The sequence below is a fragment of the Grammomys surdaster genome, unplaced genomic scaffold, assembly GCF_004785775.1.
Source record: "Grammomys surdaster isolate TR1022 unplaced genomic scaffold, NIH_TR_1.0 126048, whole genome shotgun sequence".
Classification (NCBI taxonomy): Eukaryota; Metazoa; Chordata; class Mammalia; order Rodentia; family Muridae; genus Grammomys; species Grammomys surdaster.
Window position 1 is genome coordinate 3,466,483 of NW_021620860.1, and position 12,828 is coordinate 3,479,310.

The window sequence follows — 12,828 nt, forward strand, 5'->3', positions numbered from 1 at the left end:
GACTCTGGAGAGGGGGGAGAAGGTCCCCAGACAGCACAGTAAGGAACACCAGGTTACCTTCCTTTCCATCCAAAAAGGGAAAGAGGAAAGCTAAATTCTCAGTACTTGTGCCCAGCACTTTTCACCCAGAATTACCGCTCTGGAAAAGGTCCAAATACCGACATAGGGCAGTAGCAAGTACAGGAGTCCCCGACATCAGTCCATTCCCCCACCCGCCACCTTCCCCCTCCAATCCTCTCGTGGAGATTACAAATAGTGCTTTTTATTAGCAGCTACTCTGCGGCCCTGCGCAGGGACTCCCCGGAGGCCAACCGGCTGGTTTCCTGGCGGCTCTCCCAGCTCTAGCTTCTACAGTCTCTGCCTGGGTGCAGGCACCTCCCCCGGTGTGGAGCTCTTGGAGGCCTTGCCCCTAGACAGGTTTAGTTCCCTCGGGTTAGGTGTAGGGACAGATTTCTTGGCTATTCTCTGAGTCTGGGCCGTTATAAGGCAAACTGCTCCGGGAGCCATGACCCTCTTCTTACCCTCCCCTCCTTTTTAGAAAAAGTGGAACCGTTCTAACTTGGGGTTATGTGGTTTTAGCCAGTACCCCTTCTGCCCAGTGGAAGGCTGCGGATCACCTCCGTGAGCACACACAGCCTTCCCGCCCGCTTGTCTTTCCAAATGAAGCCATCTCGTGTCATTACGTGTGAAATACGAGGGCGAAGCGCCATATTTCTTCACATTATGGCGATTTCAAAATGATTTTTTAAAGATCAATGCGGGCGCCCAGCCGGCCCCTTCAATTCCACCCATGCTCTTGGAGAGCGACAGCCCAGCAGATCCGGAACCAAACAGCGTGAAGATCTGTTTTTTCCATAGTATCCAAATGGGGAAACAAAAATCTGATGCAAATTCTTCTAAGTAGCGGTTGGACGCTTGGAAAAGTCAAGAGAGCTTTCCGGACCTGCCAGCAAGAAGCTGGGCCTGGAGCGAATGAATCATAGTTAGGGCAAAGCACCTGTTCCTGCTTTGCTAGTCGTATGAAATCTGCCATCAGTTTTACCTGTAATAAATATAGTCTTCAGGCCAAAAAAAAAAAAATCCCCTCCCCAGCCATAAATAACAACGTTATGAAGCATGTCGAGGGTCGAGGTGGGTATATGATTTTCTCTAGTATATAAATTAGGGTCCAAAAGGACATGTGAACTGTGGGCCTGGGCATTTTTATTTATGGAAAAGTGATGGAGCAAGGCTGTTTAAGAGCCGAGCTATGTAGGCGCTGGGCTGTGCCTGCTGCCCTCCTGGCTCCCGTTCCTCTCCTGGGCTTTGCTGCAGACTCTTCACAAGGAGAGAGAAGTCAAGGGGCTCATTTAGTTTAGAGAAGGAGTCAGAAGAAGAACCTTTGGGCTCCTGGTTTGTGCCCTGTAAGAGGGAGATAATCCATTTAAATTCATATTTGTGGATTGTAACTGCCTAGGGAGCTGTTCTTAATCTTTCAAGGAATCACTGATGGGTGAAGAGGAGACCCAGGCCTCTTTTCTAAGTAAAAAGTAGTTTTGATATTTGCTCAAGATACTGGGGGTTGGGGGGAGCACACAATGTGGAAGAGACAGGTTTGGGAAGCTTGTCGTCTCTGAAAAGGTGATTACAGAAGAGAATGAACTTTTCCCCTCATCCCTGGGGTATATACCCCACCTCACCACCCCCCTCCAGGGGAAGGTACAGCAGCAGCAGCAGGAGCAAGGAGTTTCAACCTTGCTGCCAAGCGTTCCAGAAGTGATTGCTGCCTCAAATTGGAGCTCAACTTCAACAGAGGCAAAGGACAATGATCACCAGGGCGGGTGCCCCCTTGCTGAAATGCTGGTGATCCCAGAAACGAACCCCTCAAATCTATTCCCCTTCCTAGGCAATGGTACCTACCCACCATACCAGAACAGAGCACACAGAATTGTGGCCCCTGGGACCCAGAGCCTATAGATACTTAACAAAAGTAACATTACAGTGGGGTCACTGTCCAGAGAGCAAAACTACTCTGCAGTCAACCTCCAGTCCTAGAAAGAAAGAAAATCCCACATTCCCTACAGTAGTCTCTTGTCGTGTCTTACACTAGAGCTTTGGCTGAACACAGCTGGGGCTAGTGGCAGGCAGCATGAAAACAACAAACAAACAAAACCAGGATGGCAAAGTCTCAGGGCCACACTGGGGCCCAGGGCAGCCAAGAAGAGAGGCTGATGCTGACCACAACCAGCCGGGTAAGAGCCTGCTCTTTGGGAGAGTCTTTGGTGGGGGGTGGGGCGAGGGTGTCTCTGTTGTAAGAAGAGAAAATCTCGAGATTGAAAAGGGAGTACAAGAGAAAAAAAATAATGGAAAACTGTGTGAAAACAGAAAATAATTTGTTTTTAGTTGATAAGCTAACGCTGATATTGATGCCTGCTGGATTTGAGTAGATGTATTTGTCTTGCATGTCTGTTTCAAACCAGTAAGTCTGTAAGGGAACCTAGCGTTCAAGTATGCGCTATTCCATACAGTTATCGTATATACAATAATCTTCCCAACTGTAATACTAAATGTGCCTAGGTAAACGCATTAAGATCTAATTATTCATATGTGCTTATGTGTATAGTCCCTGTGAATAATGTATGTTAACAGTGATTCTGTTCCAGTTTTTAAAAATATAACCCCAAACCTGGTGTGCATATTTTTTAAAAACATCAATACACCTATAGGAAAGACAAAGACCTCAATATTAATGTCTAAATTTTGGCTATACAATATTAGCTGATGCAAAAGTCTCACTTGAAATCTTGCCTCTTAACTTAGTATTCAAGCAAAATTCATATTACATCTTCAAATAAATGTGTGTGACTTAAAGCTGGATTCAATTACAGCGTCCTGCTGGAACATTTTAATGGAAGATGAAGCAAATACCTCCAACTGACCCAGAAAAGGTCATGAAATTTGGTGACTTTTGTTATCCAACCATGAAATCTTTTTACTTCGTATCTTCCCCCAACCGGCAGGGACAGCGTGCACTGAGTGATACTTATTTCATGGTAGTGAAGGGGGTAGGGATGGAAATATTATTACTTGTACCTTGCACAAGTGTGAAGGGAAAGGAGACTAATGAGTGTGGCATCCTTGTCCTCAGGTGACTGTGAAGGTCATGCCAAAACACTGCTGCATACAACATTGTTAGAGTCCCCAGTCTCTGTCCCCTAGCACTAGAGACATTTCTTCTGAGACCCAGGTTAGACTCCAGACCTACTTTGGGATACAGCAAGGTTTGAAGATACTTGTTCCATTAGACACTGGAGGGGTAAACAAGATCCCAGAACCCATGCCCTTTGTCCAAAATAATCTCCAAACAGGTATCACATTCTGAACACTGGGACTCAAACCTGAGGGATTCCACAACCCCAAGGAAGGATCTTAATTGGAAAATAACGAAATCTTCTAACATCTGTCATAGGATGTCAGAGGTCAGTGGCCCCACTGGACCTGAGGAATCTTCTTACCAACTCTCAGCCATCATGGATATCTGAGACAGTGGGAGGTGACTGGGTCCTTTGGGAGGAGGCATCAAGGAGACCAAACGGAGTGGGCGGCAGGCAGAGCGGAAAGGGTTCTGAGCAGGTAGAAAGCTATTACATAATTGCTTCCATAAAACCTTTGGCTGTTGTAAAACTCTCTGCTCTCCAAAGACTTTATTTCCTCCTTTCTCTCTCAAATCCTCCCTTTTTTCTTTTTCTTTCTTTTCGCTTTCTTTCTTTTTTATTTTTTTACAGCGCTTTTCCTGGGAGGAGGCAGCTAGGGTAGGGAACCAAGGGAGGGAATATGGTCAGGCTCCTATTGCCTGGCTGGATTTTTAAGAAGTCTTCCAAGAAGCAAGGTAAGACAGCAGGAACATTCCAGACCCCCTTGGCCCATAGGGGAAGATAAGCAGATGCCAGAGGACATAGTCTAAGGTCCTTTCTTATCAGGACAGTGAGTTGTAGAAGGACTGTGCTCTGCCCTGGGAGTGGGTCTCCCTGTGCCTTCTGCCATTGCAGAGGACTTTTGTTCAGTGCCCCCCAACATCCCCACACACATCTAAATCAGCCTGGCGCCAGAGTCCCATCCGGTCAGGCCCTCTTTCACAGGCCCCTTGCACATTTCCTCTGCCTCAAGCATGGAAAGGGTTTAGGAACAAAAGTTAGCCTATTTGTTGGCAAAGACTTCTTCCCACCAGCACTCCTAGGAACTTCTTTCCTGGGCACAGAGCCAGCAGTAGCCTTGAAGGGCTGGGGTCAGAGAGGACAAACTGCCTTCCCCTGTCTAGGCTACAGTTCCACCATTACAGCAGGCTGTACTGAGTAACCTAGCAGCTGAGATTCTCCTGCTGGTTAGGCCCTTCTCCCAGAGGGTGGTGGTCCTCAGGATTTGTGTGAACCCACAGGCCAGTTCAGCCAGTGGGTAAAGATCTAACTAGAATTTGGGAAAAGAAGGGTCGCTCACCACCACAAGACACACACACACACACACACACACACACACACACACTTCAGGAAGTCCTGTCCCACTAGGGGGCCCTGGAGGGGACTCTGAAGACCTGTAGGCTGAGACTGCAAATGGTCTTGTTTCTCTTTGGGATTGGGACCTACTAGCTCCTTATAGGAGCTTCAAACTTTTGCTGAGGTGTAGCCCCCCCCACCACCATCTAACGATTACAAAGACTCAGAGGACCCCGTGTAGCCCTGTTGGAAACCAGTTCTGTTCAGAAACCTTTCAAGGAAGGTCTGGCTGCAGACAGGAGCCCACAGCCCAAAGGCTAGAAGTTCTGGCTGTCATTGCCATCCTTGACTCTGCAGCAAAAGAGCTCAGCTCCTGCCTCGCCTAAAGGTGCCTTTGAGAGATAAACACATTTTAACCCCCCTCTCCTCTCTCTCTCTCTCTCTCTCTCTCTCTCTCTCTCTCTTTCTCTCTCTCTCTCTCTCTCTCTCTCTCTCTCTCTCTCTTTCTCTCTCTCTCTGAAAGGTGAAAAGACATCCTAGGATACCCCAGGTTTCTTCTTGAGGGAACATTTTTGTTCTTCTCAGATGAGAGAGCCCTCAAGCCTGTTTTATTATTTTGCAAGGGTAACACACCAGTCCTGAAGGACCCTACCAAACTCCTCCAGCTAAGCAAGAAGCAGTAACTGCCGTGAATCAGGTGGTTTGATGTTGTTGTGTTCAGAAAGCCAGGCCCAACAACATGAAACTACCTACTTCACTCAGCAGTCCCGGTTCAAGCTCCGTGTCCAGCCCTCCATGTCGAGGGCTCACTGGGGCAGGCTCCTGGGGCACCCCTGTGAGCTAAAATGGCCACAGGACTTCCTTCCTCTGCTTAATTTGTTTTCTTCTACTTTTTCCTAATAGAGCCCCGCCGCTGTTAAACAAGAAATTTGAAGTGCTGGACCCAGAATTCCAGAATCGACTTCAAGAACCCTGACCAAAGGTCCAGGTCCTGGCCAGGGCCTCTGTGAGATACCTACTTGGCCTCTCAACACAAACCAGGGTTGAAGGGCTCCCAGATGAAAAGGATTCTTAACTTCAAACCGCTAGGAAGGTTCGCATGCACTCACCATCTGGCCAGTCCCTGGGCTCCAGGGTTACCCAGACTCCCAGGCAGCTCTCAGAGATCAAACCTTCCAACTCTAAGGCAACCCCAGCCTTGAGACAGGGGAGTAGACAGGAGAGTGGAGCCAAGTAGAACTGAGAAAAAAATTGACGGAGAGAGTCAGCGTTAGGAGACACCGTGAATTCTAGGGTACAAACAGTAAGGCTTGCTGGAACAGTCGCTCTGCTGAAATATGCTAGGACTCTGGTTCCACAGCCGCTGAGCAGCCCCAGGTAGGCCACTCTTTTCTGTATTTACAAAGAAGTGGAGATGTTGAGGACTTGGGCAGGCAGAGAACAAGTCTGCTTCTTCCTAATCCTCTAGTCTAAGTACATTCTTGTCTTCCACTCTCTTCCATCCCTACAAAGTCACTTAGCACATCCTCACAGGTTGGCTCAGTACCTCAACTATCGGAGCCTCAACTATCAACTATCGGAGGCCTCTGAGACTTGAGAGACTTACCTGAGCCGGTGAGGGAGAGTCGGTTGGACCTGGCTCCCTCCCTCCCTGCTCCCCGAAGGCAAGTGTCCGCTTAGCCACATGTGTGTTCTGGCGTGGAAACTCGGAGGTAAGGAGGGAGTCTGCCTGGCTGCCGGCTTCTCTTTCAGGGTGTAAGTTTTAGGGACCGGAAATACAATAAAACTTCACCGTGCTGATGAACTTCAAACAGTTTGTATCCCCTCTTGTCCTGAAAAGAAACAGGGGCCGGGACGGGTATAAGGAAAGGAAAACAATGTATGAGGCTAAAGAGCTTGCAGACTCTGCCCGCGTGGAGAGAAATCTCCCGGGCCTCGGTGCCTTTCTCTCTAGCTTCCTGGCCAGGACTGGAAGCCTACGCCTAACCTGTGCCCCTAGAGCCCAGAGCCCAGCCAAGGGCTCTTAGCAACCTGCCTAGGCAGAGCTGGGAGCCCTGCTCTCCTCGCTACAAGCCCAGCTGATGTGCTATCTGCTTGATGCGGGGGGGCTTTAGGGTTTTCCGCAGCTTCCAGACCTTTGTCCTGTCCCGCCCGTTTATTGCCAGGTACTTGTTAAACTGGGACAGGGGATAAGACTTGGAAAACTCTCAGGGCATGAAGGAGGCTGAGCAGTGAGCGGCTCAAGAGGCGAAACCCGCCGGGACTTCCTTGTCCCGTGTACAAAGCAGAAGTGACAGCACAGTGGTGTCCCTTCTCCCCGAGTTACATCCCTTGCTTCTCTCCGGCTCTTTTAAAACCAAATCAAAGTATCCAGTGGACCTCAAGTTACCACTGCTTTCCATCATCGGTAGTTTGCTTTTTTTTTCTTCCACTATTCTAACAAATCCGGATTTGTTTTACCAGGGCACTGCAGCAAAACTAATAGAAAAAAAATTTCTTTCTCCGGGGACTCCAGAGAACCGGGAGCCATGGTAGTGGCTTCTTACTCTCTTTGTGTACTCCAAGTACATGGTTAGGTAATTTAGGGGGACAGTAAAGGGATTCCCTGCACCCCAATTATTCATCACCAAGCACCAAAGCTTCAGGTCTAAAATACATTCAAAAAGCTGAGATAATCGCAGACTCAGCTCAGGTACTGGGTGAGCCGAGGCTCAGCTGCAGGCCCAGGAGGGGTACCCCGCCCCACAGACACACAGGTGCAGCCCTGACCTAGCCAACTCATTCCTCCCTCCAGGAAATGCTGCCAAGGCTTCCTCCTCTGAAGATTAAAAAAATATAGATTTTAAAAAATGGGTTCAGAGAATACCAAGCTGTCTCCTATCATTAAAAAAGGGAGGGCTGAATTGGCAGCCCCGTTCTGCTAGGGGTGAGCAGTAGTGTGATAGTCCGCTCTGTGGGAGCTTCCTGGCACCAAGAAGGAAGAGCTTCTGGAACAGGAAGTACCTTATACCTATGGAGTATTTATTTCCCTGAAATGACAAAGGGAAGCCCCTCCAGCTCTGCCCATCCCCATCATGTAGCCCCACTATGTGCTCCCTTTTTTTGGTCGTCATCATTCTCCATTTCTACTGAAAACACTGTGGTGGCACCCTGACACTTTCTATTAGTGTTTCCCTCTAGAAGACATAGGAGAGGGAGGAAGAAGGACAGAGAGGCCAATGGTCCTCAGCTACTCAGAACTATTATTTTTCTATCTCCAATAAAGCCACCTGCTCAGGGACAGCCATGGCTCCCAGCCCACTGCTGGCCTAGTCCCTGCAGCTCCATGACTGGAGAACGGGGCTCTTTGGAAAACTGGAAGAGGCTATACCCTTAGCACCCTTAAACTTGTGTGCATGCACACTGTCATGCGTTTTCAGAAGCTCTGCATTTCCCAACTCTCAGCTCCAGAACTCAGGCTTTTGATCTCAGTCTCAGAAAGAAGCCTGCATAGACTTTAAGGACTCCTCAAACCTGTTTGTCAAATGCTAAGCTGTTTCCTTCCAAGGTCATCCTTATCTCAAAAATCAGCTTTCAAATAAACGCTCAGCACAGACTCCCCTGGGCAGGGTTACTGCCGTCTTCAAGTACTCCTTTGACTATTGCTGGGACACCAATGGGAGATTACTCAGTAAGGGAACACCAGTGGGAGGTTACTCAGTACGGGAAGACTATCTGGGCATTTTTTTTCCTTTCATCGCCCCCCCCCGATGTTTTCCAAATTCTTTTCCAAAACATGTCCATCTCCAAATTATTTAGAAATCTTGTAACCGAGCTATGAGAGAAAAGGGTAACTTTTCCATATCCCCTTTTCTTCTTGAAGTTAAAGCATATTCCTGGCATGAACGGGAGGAGGTAGGCTGAGCAATCTGGGTGGCAAGACGAACCAGAATCTAAAATCCTTAAAAGAAACTGGCATGTTGAGACTCTTTTTTTTCTCACCTAGTCAGAGTCACAAGGACAAATATTTCTTTAAAATCCCTGGTCCCTCTGTCTTCCTGGGGTTCATTATGAAGCAGAAAGGGGACAGGTTTCTGATAAATCAACAACGACAGAAGCCAAGTCCCTGACCCAAGCAGGAATTTTGTTTTGTTTTGTAAGTCTGACACTAAGGCTTGGATAAGCAGCTCTGTTGTCGGTGAGCGAGAACGAGGACGCGACCGACCTCTAGGCGGCGCCCTGGCGTTGAATCCGCACGCAGCGGGATCCTCTCCAAAGCTCTGTGTCCAATGCAGGGTGAAGGGACAGGTTCCTGGCGGACGGGCGCAATGGGCCTGGTTGGCTTGCAGCCGGCCGCCAACGCGTCGCCTTTGGCGCCCTCTGCCAAGCAAGAGAGACAAGATTAAAGAGTGCTGGCTGGGAAAGGATTGGACAGCTAAGGAAGGCTCCACCAGCCCCCACCGCTACTGGGGAGCCTTCCACAGCGGAATCTCCTTTGATCTTCTCTACAATCCGCTGCAGCGTAGCGCCAGCATCTTTAACTCCCTCCCTTAACTCGAAAACGAAGTCTCCGAGGTCTGAAAAAAATCAAGTAGTTAGCCCAAGATCTGAGCAAATATTAAGAATAATTGAGCAGGGCTGGAAAACATGCCCTCTACTCCAAAGCAAATGCTGTAGTTCAAATAGCCGCCATTCACGCCAACAAACGTGGTGGGTTTCTTGTACCATAATCCATTCCTGAATTACAACCTTTAGAGACAGTTGTTGTTGCAAATTTGGGGTTTCCTGGGTTTCAGATATGGCACAATCCATAAGAACATTAGAAGTGAAGACAGAGGAAGCTTAGCTGAGAGTCAGAGCCGAGACAAATGCAAGCCAGGAAATGGCCAATTCATTACCTTCTTAGCTGAGTGAGACTGGACCAGAGTTTTAGACCTTCGAAAGTCCAAAAGAAAAGACCCATTGGACAAGGAAGTGAGGTTTTAAAACCTTGTGAAACTAAGAGGTGTATGAAGGTTTCATACACTCCAAAGCCAGAGGGCATTCTTGGCCAGAATCAGTAATTGTATTAAATTCTAGGTGGAGTAAAAGAGAGACTTTATGCGAAATTCTGTCCCTTTGAGCCTGAGCCCAGAGCCGTTCAGGATCTGAGGCGTGTGGGACAAGAGAAATCAAACCTTCTATTCTCCTTTCTGGGTGACAGAGGCGCCATTTTTCTGGAATCATCTGCCTAAGTTATTTCTAAGACAGAGAGACCAGAGAATCCCAGCACAGAGGAAAGGACAGAGAGGAGTGAAGGAGTCCTTGGACCGGGCAGCAAAGAGCCAACTATGGGACAGACTGTGGCACAGTGCCTGCCGGGGTCTCTGGTCCCAGGGGAAGCACGTTTCCCAGCCGGGCATCATCTCTCACGGACGCCTAATTACCCAGCACACATCTGGAGCAGCTGCGCCCCATCCGGCCCCGGGCACATTATTTCTCTCCAAACTCTACTTTCATTCCCAAGGCTGAGTCATAAAAGACTCTGGAGGCAGAATAAAGTCGGGTCTGTGTGTGTCAGCATTCCTGTGTGTGAGTGCGTGAGTGCGCGCGCGTCCACGTGCAGCGTCTGGCGTCTGTGCGTCTCACTGTGATTGCCCAATGGATTCGCAAAAGTTAGGGGGAAAAATGGAGCGACATCAGGCGAATTCAACTGCGAACATACTGTGGGCCTCATTATCCACCCATTTCAAGGGAAAGCATTTGGGTCTTGGAATTAGCCAGTTAATTGCCTCCCTTCTTTGTTCATTTCAGGGCAGGGGAAACTATCTGCCTTTTAGTGTAGCATTCTATATTTCAAAACTTTAAGATATTTCTCATCCTTGGTTTTATTTCCATCCTGCTATATCCTAAAACATTAGGATTTGCCAGGGTCTCTCTCTCTCTCTCTCTCTCTCTCTCTCTCTCTCTCTCTCTCTCACACACACACACACACACACACACACACACACTTCCTGACTGAAAAATATCTTCCTTTATACATCTACCAAAAAGAAAAAAAAAAAAAGGCTGGCTGGATGTCTTAGATCTTAGGGTTGCTATAGTAATTCATGTACTGTGTGCCTAGAATTAAGTATGATGCCTGCAGGACAGAGAACATTTAGTAAGTATTAATAGTAAGGAAGACAGAGAGAGGAGGGAGGAGGGAGGAAGAGGAGGAAGTCTCCTTTGTTCTCAGAGAACCAGTCTAGGTTGGAGGGCGAGAGAGCCTAAGCCTGCATGTGTGTAATGTATTCTTTTGACTTAGTGCAGTGTCCATAAAAGTGAGGCCCTTTGAACCTCTTAGCCTGTAAACTATCTCTTCAATAAGGAACTGCGAATTGGGGCAATTATCTGGCTCATTTCAGGTTCAAACTCCCTGTAGCCTGAAGTTTCTGGATCTCACGGGGCGGGCAAGGGAGGGGGTTTGCAGAGTAGTTGTATAAGGGCTTCCAAGTGAGCCCTTTGCCTTTGCTGAGGTGAGCAGGGTCCTGCCATAGAAAGAGAATAGGAAAAAAATAGGGGAGCAGAAGGGTGAAGTGAAACAGAGCGTGTGAGAAATGACTGAAGAGAACTGGGTCTTGCACCTGCCAGGAGACCCTCCAAATAGGTGAAGACTTTTGCCTGGTGGGGACTTTTTATTCCACATTGGAGAAACATTTTCTCAGCTCCTCCCACGTGCCCAGCACTGGGCTGAATTCTGGGGCCTCCAGTGGGAGCCACACTCCACCAATTTGGCAGTGCTGACTCGGCAACCAGCGAGAGGTCTTGGCTCCTAGAAACAAGTCTAGGGATGTGTGAAAGGGGACAACCCTGCTGGGCAAGAACTTCTGGCCAATCACTGTGTATCCTTTTCAGGGCCTAAGTAATGGTGCAAAGGAGGAGCCAGAAGGTCTGGAGCACCCCCTCTCATTGTCTGTCAGAAAGAGGCCAACTCCACGGTGGGGACTGTCCTTTGAGGGCGGGGTTGGGCAAGGAGGGGTGAAAGATGACTAGAGGCTTCTGACCCTCAGTCGGAAGTTCCTGAAAACACCAATTAGCTCTCTTTAATTAGTAAAGTAGGGAGCAAATGGGTATATATTTCTTCTGCTCTGATTAAAAACATTTAGGTCAGGTTGTCACAGTCACGATTATTCAGTTTAAGCTGTCCCAAGCAGAAAATTGTTTATTTTTTTTCATGTTCAGGCAGGGGTTTGAATACCATTAGCTAGCTAGCCATTGGTTTCTTGCCACAGACCAGAGCTGTGGGTTTGGCAGCTGAGAGGCAGCAACTAACAATAGGTCAGGGTCCTACCTGCCCCAAGGCACAATTGTTTGAAATGTACAGAAAAGGGAGAACAACCAGGGAGGGTATGGGTTAGTCACATAAGTGTGCACAAGAAATCAGGTGATTTCCACACCCCATCATTTGTTTGAGTGTAGTCCTGGGGAGGGGACGCCTAGTCTCCAGGCCCTAAAGAGGTCCAACATTTTCTCTGGTGGGATCTAGGTGGCTTGAGTATAGGTGGGGTAGGGCGCCAGGACAATTTTCCTAGCTAGAGAAGAGAGATACTCTCTTTGATGGACTTGAAATAAACCACAACATAGGATGGCATTAGGGAAAGTGGGGAGGACCGCCAGAGGTTGTCTGTTCTTCATCTTACAGACAAGATGCTAAAGGTATTTAGAAGCAAGATGGGGCTGGAGTCTCCTGGCAGACTGCTTGCCCAGCAGCCACAAGACTCCCAGTTCAATTTCCAGTACCAGAATATATATATATATATATCATAGATATATATGTGCATATATATACATACATATATATGTGTATATATACATATACATATATTCATATATATATTCTTTTCAAATCCTTCTCCTTTTAGCAAAGTTTGATGCTTCCCAACCTCAGTTCATGGCCTAAACCCCAGGCAGTTAGGGGCTGTGAGGGAACGCAGTGGGTAAGTCAGTAAAGTGACACAGAAGAGCCTTACATTGGATTCTTGGTTTCCAGTTCAGGGTACTAGCTAGAGCATAGCTTGGGGGAACCATTCTCTTTCCAGGAGTTCTCCTAGGGTTTTGTTTGTTTGTTTTTTTGTTTGTTCGTTTGTTTTTGCTTTTGTTTTTTGTTGTTTTTAATTTTTTTGTTTGTTTTTTTTTATATTTAACAGGCTGCCTAAGCCCGGCCTCCATAGGAATTGGTCTGGCTGCCAGACCAAGATCAACATTCTCCAGCAGCGCTTCTCATACTGCTTCATGCTTCAGTCCTCTTGGTCCTAGGGAAGTCCCACTGGGCCTCCCAACAAGGCTGCTGCTGCTGCCTCAATGTTTCCTTTCTCTCTCTCTCTCTCTCTCTCTCTCTCTCTCTCTCTCTCTCTCTCTC